The sequence below is a fragment of the Hyperolius riggenbachi genome, chromosome 7 (assembly GCF_040937935.1).
Source record: "Hyperolius riggenbachi isolate aHypRig1 chromosome 7, aHypRig1.pri, whole genome shotgun sequence".
Lineage (NCBI taxonomy): Eukaryota > Metazoa > Chordata > Amphibia > Anura > Hyperoliidae > Hyperolius > Hyperolius riggenbachi.
This window is the reverse complement of record NC_090652.1, coordinates 108,129,586-108,141,778: the sequence shown is the minus strand read 5'-3', so window position 1 is coordinate 108,141,778 and position 12,193 is coordinate 108,129,586. Positions and strand designations below refer to the sequence as shown.

At 41.7% G+C, this 12,193-nt stretch overlaps 1 protein-coding gene across 6 annotated transcripts in view; it reads left to right on the top strand.

Moving 5' to 3' along the window:
- Window positions 1–12,193, top strand: part of ELFN1 (extracellular leucine rich repeat and fibronectin type III domain containing 1) — a 941,931-nt gene that overhangs the window by 669,727 nt on the left and 260,011 nt on the right. The window contains exon 1 of one of the 6 annotated variants that reach the window (XM_068244498.1): window positions 11,056–11,131. The exons of the other annotated variants lie outside the window; for them this stretch is intronic. The gene's annotated coding sequence lies outside the window, so the exon portion shown is untranslated. Of the gene's footprint in view, window positions 1–11,055; window positions 11,132–12,193 lie in introns of those variants that run through there. 6 annotated transcript variants of the gene reach the window in all.

The following is a 12,193-nucleotide window of genomic DNA, read 5'->3' as shown; positions in this document are numbered from 1 at the left end:
GAAGGTAAATATTTACATCCCCGCCATTTGGAGGGCCAGAGTGAGACCACCGTGGCACACAGGAGTACGGGGGAAGCCTCATTAGGATCCGGAGGCTTCCCCCTACCGAGGTGAGTACCCCCCAGGGGAACTTTTGTAGTTACAGGTTTTCTTTAAGTGTAATTGGGGCCTAACCTGAAGGCCCACCCCCCGGCGGTACCTAACCCTATAGACTCCCTATGGCACCTCTGGCCGTTCTAAAAGCCACACTTTGCTGCAAAGAAGGTAGATTTCGGCCTCCTTCTGATTGGGGCCTTCCCGTGCATCCAAATGTCCCTGTCATGCCACAAAATGTGGCTTTTATTATAGGCGACTATGGCAGCACTGTTTTATTCCTGCTCCTGCGCCCTTTTTTCTGCTTTGTTTTACCCATCCCTACTTCATCTAAAATATCTATAAAAGCCCCTTTCAGACTTCTTGCAGTCCACTCCATACTGCTGAGGTGTGACCATACACTGAGTGAGGCATGCGTTTCAGTGAAAGTATGCCTCACTTCCAGGTGAAATGTGGACAATGCACAGTCTTTTTGTGAATCATCACAACGGGGTCCACTGCACTGTGCCCAATGTGATAGCCGCATAGAGCTATTACTACTTCTGCAATAGGAGATTATGGACAACGTGACGGACTACGAGAAATGTGAAAAGGGCCTAAATGTTGCCCTGTGTCTGCTTTTAGCTTATCATGTTTTGGTTATCAGTAGGTTTGAGCGACTACCATTCTTTGCTGCCTACTTTATCTAAAATAAACAGTTTGGTCTGAAATTATACTTTAAAGAGTATGACATCATGGCATCATGGCTGGCTATATTGCGTATCCTGGTCTCCTAAGCTTAGCTTGCTTCAGAAATCTTTCTTAGCTGGAAGTGGAAATCGTAGGTTTCAAACACATCCACTTTGTGGAAATATGTTTTTTTCCATACCTTTGTGGGGGAGGGGATATTTGCAAGCTTGACAGTCCCTATTTGTCAACCAAATTCCTTTGTCTTTCTTTTGCTCTCCAGTTTTCTGTCTTTGAGGTCTTGGGGTATTTTCACATTGCATCCGTTGTGGTGCGTTTTAACAGACAATATAATTGTAATGCAATGGAATGTTCCATCAGAATGATGCGCAGCATACTGTCTGTTTACCTGATGGTTACAGTTGCACTGAAGGACAGGGACAGATTTCTGGAGAGGCCACCAAGGCCCGGGCCTTGGGGTGGCTGCAGCCCAAGGGGGCAACTTCAACATAAAAGAGGGGTTCCTACACATGAAAGTGGAGGTTGAAAATGAAGAGCAAAACTGGTAAAAGGGAAACTGAGGCCTAAGGGAACTGTTCGTGAAAGAGTACATGGATGATTCACAAGGAAGAGGGGGCTGCACAGAGAACGCAAGGGGGGCGGCTGCTCATGAAAAGGGAGCCACATACTTTGCATAGGGTCACAAAAAGTATAAAGCTGGCCTTGAGTATACCGGTACTTCTACGTACTGCTTCAGTTTACTTTCTTAACACGTGATGCGACTTTTCAACACTGTTGTGTTGCAATCCTATTTATCAGAATGCGTGACACAGCATCAATATTGGGAAAGTACCGTAGGGCTCAAACCCACTAGCATGCTTTTCTAAGCGCTGGTGAATTGTAAAGCTCTTGCTAATGCAATGCTATGGGGGATTTTTATAAAATCACATCCCTCAAGCGGGATCACACCTATAGCATTACATTACCAAGAGCTTTTATAATCACAAAGCGCTTAGAAATGGCTTAGTAGTGTACTGCGAGTGGGTCCCAGGCCTTATAGTATGTATAGTTAATTTGGTTGAAAAAAAGACATCCATCCATCAAGTTCAACCAGAAAGTAGGTATAAGTATAGGTCTATCTAAATAAATATATTATTTAACTACTACATTTGACTATACTTTACATGCAACCTCTAAGTTATTATTGTGTTGTTTATTAAATCTAGGCTAGCACACTATATGGTGTTTGTATGTCATCCCCCCCCCCCCCCCCCATGTTTGTGAAGGTTTCCTCCAAACTAAGGCTTTCTGCTACACCCCAAAGCATACAGATAGACTGACCCCTAAATTAACAATAATAATAATATTTTTATAGCACTTTTCTCCTTGGGGACTCAAAGCGCTGTAACCTGCATTATACAGTCTCGAAGGCTCGGGAAAAGAAATTGGCATTGGACCAGTGATGGATTAAGATAAAATGGGGCCCTATGCAAGATAGTAGCTTTTGCGCATCCTGATGGTCCTCTTTGCAATCTGAGGTCAGAGGCGGCACAGAGAAAGTAGCCATTGGGCCCTCTGATGCCCACTAGGCCACAGGCACTTGCCTAGGTTGCCTTGTTGGTGATCCTGGTCTGCGTTGGACTATGACTGTGGAAGGGATTATTTTGCAATCCCTTCTGAGGGAAAGCTAGTGACAACACCATATACTGTGTAAAGCTCCACGGATGATGCAAGCCATACAAATAAAAATATGTTCGGGTATGAAAAACTGATGTTTTCCTTATGCATTGTTTCTAGTCCTCACAGGGATGTTTCTGTTTCTGTTTGTCTGTTTAAATATTTCCGCACTAAAGGGTGTCCATTTTCTATTTCAAAATAGGTGTTTAGTAATCTGTACAGTGAAAGGGTAGTATAACTTGCTCCATGAACTGATGTCTGAACATTAGCGTTCTGGTTTTGGGTTTATGGGGCCATTAAACATGTGAAATCTGATGGATAAGACGCCTAGTTGAATTGAGCTCGCTACAGCGGCGCACATTCAGAGCTGACAGGGCATCCGCGTTCTCCCAGCCTCCATTTGCAGGCTGGTCATTTCAGCATGTAAATGTATGTCTAGGTATATTATTCTCATAAAATAAAAGAGTAATTGGCCTCTTTTGTGGCGCTAAATAATATGTTACTTCACATTAACTTCCCTGCAGGGTACAGGTATGAGCTGCTGCTGGAACCGGGCAGCTTACGCACATAAATTTTGCAGGTATAATATAAAGAAGAACAGCATGGCGGCTTCATGCTCAGTGGTGGTAAAATAGTGCCGACAACAGAAAGTGATAGCACGTCGACAGAAAATGATGCACCCCATTGAAGATTCTCTTTCAAATATACATTACTGGTCCTTAATTTCATAGTAGTATTTTAAAAAATTATTTTGTATTTAATTGCTTATTATGGGCATCAGCAGGAAAACGTGTATCTAACCTTATTGTTTAATTCCCGTTATCGGACGCCTGGGAATACATCACAAAGAGTGTATATGGCAAGTTACTGAGAGCTAAAGCCTTATTTAAAGGGAAATTTCATTTTTGTTAAAAAAGAAAAAAATACATTTGTTGAACTCATATCTACGCTTTGCATGGCTTAATGCAAAATATTGTTTCCGTTTACTTTTTTTTGTGTGTTCCTATTATGCCATCCCACAACGTTACTAACAGAAGCTGCGACATGGGTGTATCAACGTGTGCTCTCTCAGACATCATAAGACTAAGGGCCATATTCTATTGCTGAACTCGCCAGCGCTAAGCACTGGCGAGTTCTTAACTTAGGCGATGGGGGCATCGCCTAATCTAATTAAACTTTAGACCCCCCCAGGAGGAAAAGAACTCGCTTGGGCGATATAATCGCCCAGCGAGTTCTTAACACGGAATCCAATTACCCTTATCATGTCTCCGGGAAGCGATGCTTCCCCCAGATGCTGCGGCGGAAGATGTCGGCGATGTTCGGCGGACGAGTGCGCATGTGTGGGGAGTGAGGCCGTGGTGCTGATGGACAGCACCACAGCGTAAACCTCACTCCCCATCGCTCGGTAACAGGGAGCATCGCTCAGGCTTTCGCCTGAGTAATGCTCCCTAACGATCGGCCATCGCGCGAAGGATATGGGCAATAGGATTTGCCGGTAATCCTCGCGCGATGGCAAGGTGATAAGTAGCTCGCATCTGCAAGCTACTTATCACCTTGAATAGGATATGGCCCTAAGTGTTGAAATCAGTAGCAAAGGTTCATGTTCTGCAGCTAATAACTTAAAGTGGACCCGAACTCTTGCACAGCGCACAACGAAAATTTTGTATTCCACTTATAGTTGCTGAGGAAATTCACTTCTCTGTGCTTTGTCTTTATTAGGCAGATCAACCAGACCAATCAGTTCTTATCAGCAATTGTGAATAGACTGCAGGAGAGTTCTGCCTAGGCAGCTCTCCATAAAGTAAACATTGAGGCTTAACCCTTTTAATTCTTTCTGCCAAAGTGAAACCAAGTATTACTCCTTATAGGATTTCCATAAATTGTAATGAGGTTATTATGCTGTGGCTAATCTTTTAGAGCAGAGAGAGAGTTCTGAGTTTAGTTCTACTTTAAGAAATAAGATAAGAATTTCAGACCTGTCCTTGCTTGAGAGAGAGTAGATACCACTCATCCTCAGAACTTGACTCCCATGTACTCTTTAATCACCACAGCACAATGGCCATACACAGTCGTCATGAAACTCTGGCCGAGGACTTCTCTTTCTCCATCCTAAGCAGTGTAAGAGCAAGCAAACAAATAGAAAGCTTGCAGTAGGGATAAGAGCACCAAACAAAAAAGCATCTCTTGGTCTAATAAATTCATGGTCACCAACACAATCGTCACCCTTGAAAGAAACCTGTAATGGGTGGAATATGAAGGCTGCCTTTGTAGCGGTCTGGCCTTCATCCTGACCCTCATCCCTACTCACAGTGTCCAGCTTACTAAAGATGCAGAAGTCTGTCGAGTGTAAGTTCCTCCTCCTGACTCCTAGAGTGAGTCCTGTGGCCACTGTGTTTTGCCAGTTGTATGATTACCGGTATGTGACACCATATGAAGATGTAGACAGGCAGGACAGGAGGAAGAGGCCAGGACACACGGTTGGGATAGAAGCACAATGGTAGCACTGCAGAAGAGGCGAGATGAACTTGCCATACTGAGGCATGCTCCATATGCCAAGCAGTTGAAGCGGAAGAAAATCTTAAATAGTCAAGTGACCCATCCCCCATCTCTAGCTTCATTCCTGAATCTAGAAGTTCATACTTAAACTTGTGAATACTTACCAGGAGGTTGCCCTAGCCTACGAGTAGATCTAGCCTCTACATCCTATGCTTAGAAGTGTGTGAATTTACTGTATATGTAGGGAAATTAGACACTGTGGACATCCAATTCTCTCTGTCTCTCTTGTAAAGGGGAAAAGTATAAGGAAGTTTTCTTCTCATGAAAACGTGGTATCAAGTAAACCTTAACACAGCTGTCAATCTCCTGACGGTGATAAATGGCTAGTAGCTAGCGTTCTTGGTATCCAGATGGTGAATTATTTTTGATTGGTTGGTATTCAATGGCTGGAGTCGCATCATTTCTTTTAAACATACAAATCTCATTCAGCCTTTCTGAGCCTTAAATGGCAGGTATCACAGATCATTTGACAACATGGCACATGGCATTTCTCTACAAATGTCATACATGAGTTTATATAGAATGAGTAAAGGGGGACTTATACCCAGGAGTTGAATGCAGTACTATAGTGCTAATTGTTACCCAGTCTTTATTCAGTCATCTCTCTTAGCTTTTAACAAATGGGTGAAATTCACTGCATTGCTTTTAGAGTAAATCTTTGCTGCTTAAATTAAGTCAAACTGCTGTTGTTTTTCTCAAATTAATAAAAATAGTACCTGCCAAGATGTAGCACCCTCTATTCCATGCACAACACTACCACCTTAATGATGTGGGGTGTCCGGTCAATGCAATTCGGATGATAAACCTCAGCAACCGGGAGAGGAAAAGGAAACCGAAAACACCTGAAGTGCCAGATAGTGTAGTAATTCCAGGCAATGAAATAATGTGTGAAACAAATACTACTTACTAACCTGGGTTGCTATTAGGCAACAACACTATTGGGCAGGTGGAGAATTCCATCTCAACGTGGATTGGGTATCCTATTCAGGATAGGTTTGGTCACACTCCAGAAAAAGGACCACTGGATAATTATCACACCCCTGAGGGGAGGGGAAAAACTGTAGACAAAATAGGAAGAGGCACCCCACTGTAGTATGCAATGTGTAAACTTGGGTAATGAAACAGTCTTACCTCAGGTAGAAATTCATGCAGATGCATAAGACACTGTACTGTACTGTAGTAGACCTAAGGAAGTGGGCGGGTCCCACAAAGCATGTTGTCTTTTCCTGTGTCCAATAAAATTACTATCTTTAAACCTCCAACCTGAGGTAATACTGTTTCATTACCCATGTTTACCCACTGCATACTACATTAAGGAGCCTCCTCACATTTTTTTGTACTAACCACTTAATGCTAAACAACCATTCATGCTATGTGAAGAGGTGGACCTGCACAGATGCACAAACTTTTTCACAGCTAAGCCAATTATTGATTGGGAAACTCTGGCTAATTGTATCATAGCTGCCAACCAGTGGGGTCCTAAGGTTTAGGAACTCTAATTGTAGCCATATTGCATTTGGTAGCCTTTTCTATATAACTTTGACCATAACTAGAGTTAGTGTTACATTAGGTTAGGGTTTAATAATGCAGTATGATGCTGCTACAGTGAAAGGGACTGCTAAATTAATTTCAGTGTTTTACTAAATTTATTAACATACACACACATCAACTGTAAGCAAACCTCCAATCAGTGGCATAGCTAAGAAGTGATGTGCCCCAGTACAAGTATAGCATTGGGGCCCCAAAGCATGCTATGGATAACTATTGATAGATTACGCCAAAACCAATCAAGGACAACCACAGTGTCAGAGGTGCAAGAAGCAAATTGGAAACGGTGTGTTAATGATCACTACTGTTCAAATCAACTATAGTAGTGAATATTATCAGCACAGGGCCAATAAAGAGCTAATACTGTGTTTGAGGGGTGGGTGCCAAGGGGCCCCTCTAGCCCAAGGGGCCCCAATGCGGTCGCTACCTCTGCACCCCCTATTGCTACGCCACTGCCTCCTATGGTCTATGATTGTTTATTGTAGCTGTAAGCTGCTCATATAGAAACAGAAAAGTTACACGGAGAACTCCGTCACAATTAAGATAGATGCTACAGGGCAATCCAGAAAGCACCATAACATCTTTTTTTGTGACTGTTTTGGTTGTAGCCTTCTCTTTATTGCACCACAATAACTTAATGTCAGTGGAATATTGAACATTTTCATAGATATTTTCACAGAGCACAACTGGTTTCTCTGCCCATTGCAACCAGAAACTTCCTGCTCATGTGATTATGTTCGAGATTGTGCTAAACATGAGCCATGCCACATTAACAGAGGCTTCAGATGACCCCCAACGACATGCCTCTCTGTGGCTCACTCACGTAGTGACTGCAATATGTCTGTCAGGTTCTACTGTATCGCATAGCTCCATTTAACAATGGCGTTTAAGCACAGGTGGAAGGGTGACCTCATCAAAATACTGCTTCTTTTCACTGTCCAATCAGTAGCCTGTTGCAGAAGCCTCCATTGCAGGGACAAATAATAAGCTTTCACGCGCATGTGCTGTTTAGCTGGGTTATCTGAATTACAGTACTGACTGGGCAAAAATAATCGAGAGAAAGGTGCGTGCATAGTGCAACTTCGAGCAGGATGGAAGATATCGGTCGATCATAAAGGAATTGGATAGCTACTGTTCACATGAGTTCAATCAACTAAGAATCGATTTTTGGACTCAAAACATGGAGGTACAACATTGTTCAGATTGATTAGTGAAGATGAATTGCATAAGATACCGCTTGTAGTGGGAGTGAGCCACTAATCCATTGAATTTCAATTAACCACACTGTAGTTGATTTCCCAATACATTTGCTCGATGCAAATTCGCTGGATGTATGACAAACTAACACACCTAAGCACATCTGAAGAACGTCTACATTGAAGCATAACTGCTTTGTAGACATTAAAACACTGTCGATTTCCAAAGTCCATCGCTGCTGTCTGGGATATGCTAGAGTAACAGTCTAATTGTCTTTATAAAAAAAAAATGAAGGTCAAACCATTTCATCTGTCCAGCCAATCAAATGTAACTCAAACATATTGCAGGAGTGTAGGGGAATCAGCTTGACCTAGCCAGGCAGCACTAATAAATTGCGCATCCCAATTCACTAAAGGAATAATGCAAAAACTAATATAGCCAGCGAGTCCACTGCTTTGCCATTCCTTTTCATATTACAGAAAGCTTCTTGCAGCTGCTTAATCCTGAGGATCAAAGTTCACATCTTCTGTTTAACCTTTTTCTTTTGCACAATAATAGACTGGTTATAATAGCGACAACAGTTACAACAGCTCCACACAAGAAGTAATAATTATAATAGGAAGTAACTCTTCAGTAGAGAATGTTCAAAATTGTAGCTCTTACAGCACAGTGAAGAAAGGAAATCACTTACAAGCACTTTCATATGCCTCAAAAAGACTATAGCGTACTTAGAACTGGCAAAGCTACACCACAGATTAAAAATTCCTAAGCAGCTGGTTTGGGGTGTTGCTTTGCACATCACCCTGATTCACGCCAAAAAGAAGTTGGCACCGTGATGCCAAGAAACTCTATAAAAGCACAAAAAAGGTTTTGTGTATCACGTAGCCATATAATATTCAGCCGGTGTCTGAATGCTGCAGATGTATTTTATAAAAAGAGTACAAGGAGGAGTAATGATGCAAATCTAGCAAGCCATTGAGGCCAGTCAGAAATAAACGTTATTTCAGATATAGAAAGCCTGGTGCTGTGTTTTTTGTTGTGTTCATTGTGTGCTGAACATAAACATTTTCCAATTAACTATGGTTCGCATGTTACTATAAAGGAGTCCAAACAGGGAGGTTAATTCTATTTAGCATATTCGTTCACTGTGAAATTTTCCAGAGATCTGTAAGTCGGTAAACCTTTAAGCCATTCCGGACAGTTTATCGGGTGTAAGGACTAGTTCTCAGTGGTCAGTTGCGTTGCAGAATAATTTGTCATGTCAGCTCACTGCCCAGACAATTTTATGTTCTGGGAGGTCCGGAAGATGAATTTCAGGTTTGGAAACCCAGGTACCATTAAGAAAAGGAGACAAAAAGAGCACCAGGAGCGCCAATAGTGTAGTATTTCTGGGAAATGGGAAATGTAAAGAAATAACTACTCACAAACGTGGGTTGCTATAGCCAACCACTATTCCAGGCATGTGCAGACGTGATGACGAGAAAGTTATGACTTGGTTGGGTCAATGTGGGTCGCGCTTCAGAAAAAACAACAAAGAATCACTGGATGTAGTCACCGAGGTAACCCCAGGGACAGGGTAGGAGACAATGTAAGATGGGAGGAGGAGCCCCAAGTTTCTCGTACGACCTGAGGAAGCGGGCTGGTCCTGTGAAACGCGTTGCCTTTTTCTTGGTGCCTTCACTGCCTAACAATAAAAATCTTTTTCTTATTGCCTAACAATAAAAATCTTAACATCTTTCACAAGGTAAGACTGTTCCTATTACTTACCTACACTCACTACATTTTGTATCACAATTGGGGCACCTCCTCCCATCTTGCAAATAATTCTGCAGGCCTGTTCCCATAACTGCGTTGTAACTGATTGCATTATTCCTAACTCGCTGCATGCAGGCTTTGTATTTAGGTTTATGTCCAGTCTTTATTGCAGTTTACACTCATTATAACGAGTGCTTTATGCAATGGACCACTGTGAAAGAGTTAGTAGAAGTGGTGGTGGTAAACTGTCGCTGATATAGCTGTGTGGGAATGATGGTCGCAAAATTTGTATTGTTAGAGAGGCGCATTCATTGCCACTCTTTGATTTCCATTCAAGCAGAAAACCGTTAGTGCTTTGTATAGCAAATGTCAACTCAAGTGTACTTAGCTTTAAGTTAAACCTAGATAAATTGGGGCATATCTATTAAACAAAAGTAAAATTGCTGTGAGCACGCAGCATAGGGCAATGTTATCTGTATTTATGCCAATGACATAGGGCCCATTACGCAAGTAGCACAGCTAACATTACCTAGGTAAAACATGTTACGTTAATTGACATGTGCATGCAATTCATGATCATTTTACCATCAGCTAGTGAATATGCCCCACCCATGGAGTATATTATTCCCACTTATTGGGTCTCAACAGAAACTCCCACATTTCTTCTTGGGGTTGAAATGCTAGAATCAGAAAAGAGGAAGGAGGACTTGACAGCTCAGAATGGGGACAAGCAGGGTGGCTTGATCTGAAAGCACATCTGAACTTAGAGGGATATGATGGCTGATATATTTATTTCCATTTAAGCAATGCCAATTGCCAGGCTGTCAGGCTGATGCTTTGCCTCTAATACTTTTAACCATATACCCTGAACAAGTATGGCGATAAGGTGTTTTGACTGAAGTCTGACTGGATTAGCCATGTGCTTGTTTCAGGTGTGTGATTCGGACACTACTGCAGCCAAGGAGATCAGCACAGTACACCAGACAACGGATATTGTTTAAAAGGAAATAAATATGACAGCCACTATATTGCTCTGTGTAGGTGCCCTTTACCATTCCATCTGAATTTCTCTCTCCTTAGACACAACAAATAACCTTTATATTGAGCTTTTCTCCTGGCGGACTCAAATCGCTTGAGCTGCAGCCACTAGCTTAGTAGGCAGTAGCAGTGTTAGGGAGTCTAGCCCGAATAGGTGCAGGACAGGACAGGAAGATCAGGAAAAGCTCAGATTTGAACCCAGGTCTCCTGTGTCAGAGGCAGAGCCCTTAAAGAGGAACTGTCGCAAAAATCTTGACATCTAAAACGCATACAAATAAGAAGTACATTTCTCCCAGAGTAAAATGAGCCATAAATTACTTTTCTCCTACGTTGCTGGTCACTTACAGTAAGTAGTAGAAATCTGACATTACCGACAGATTTTGGACTAGCCCATCTTCATAGGGGAGTTCTCAGGGTTTTTTTTATTTTTAAAAGCACTTAGTAAATGGCAGTTGCTCCATTTAACTGCCAAAATAGTGTGCAGGTAGCAGGGAGGCTGACCAGCATCTTTATGTAAATCTTTTTTAGGGAATGTCTTTATAAGACTAAAGGCCATGCTGTGAATCCCCTATGGAGAGATGGACTAGCCCAAGACCTGTCGGTAATGTCAGATTTCTACTACCTACTGTGAGTGACAGCAACATAGGAGAAAAGTAATTTATGGCTCATTTTACTCTGGGATAAATGTACTTCTTATTTGTATGTGTTTTAAATTGTAAGATTTTTGCGACACTTCCTCTTTAAAGTGGAATATAACCCTGCATTTTCACGTATGCTCTAAAACATTATTTACAGCATGTTATATGCAACCAGAATTTTTTTTTTACTAGACCAGCATTCGAAGGGTTACATACAGAGCTTGAAAGTTCAGTGCAGTGAAATGCAGACGCATCCAAACTTTAGATAATGTTATCTTGTGTTTACTTAAATGTACCAAGTGAGGAATGTGACACATTCTCTGACTGCGGAGAAGCTGCTGGATACAGAGAGACAATGAAAGCTTGTCTGGCTGCAAAACAGCAATGAATAAAACCAGTTATTAATAAAATGCAAAGTCAGCTCACAAAGCAAAAATCTGTACTTTTGGAAACCTATAACTATGAATGAATAATAATACTTATGCACAAATGCAAATATGATAACCGTATGGCATATAAGAAGTAGGTAAACCTGTTTTTATTGAATATAATGTCAGGGTTTTAAACCGCTTTAACTAGTACACTATCCAGCCACTGCTTAAGATGGGAGATGTTACCTGCCATTCTCCCATCTCTCTGTCTAACATGACTCTCTTAGTATATTAGGAGCTGCGCTCAGCCCCGTGTGAGTGAAAATGGGATTATGCACACCCAAATTCCGAGGTGCCTCTTTGAATTTCCTATGTATATATGTATGTATGTGTACTGCCAGCTATTAACTGGCAGGCCTGATACCAATTAAGTCAAATACGATTGGTTGCTATGGGTTACTGTATTGTGTGCTCCATTGTTCCTCCTTGAACGGTACAATTAAATTGGCTTGCTAGTTTAATAAGAAACAGTCATAATTCATAGGTTTATAAAAAGATGTTCTGTGCGGTTCCTCGTCAAATATCCATCACACAAGGTCCTGTAAGCACTATGGTTACATATAAGAAAAGTATGTTTGCGATAAGATTAGAGAC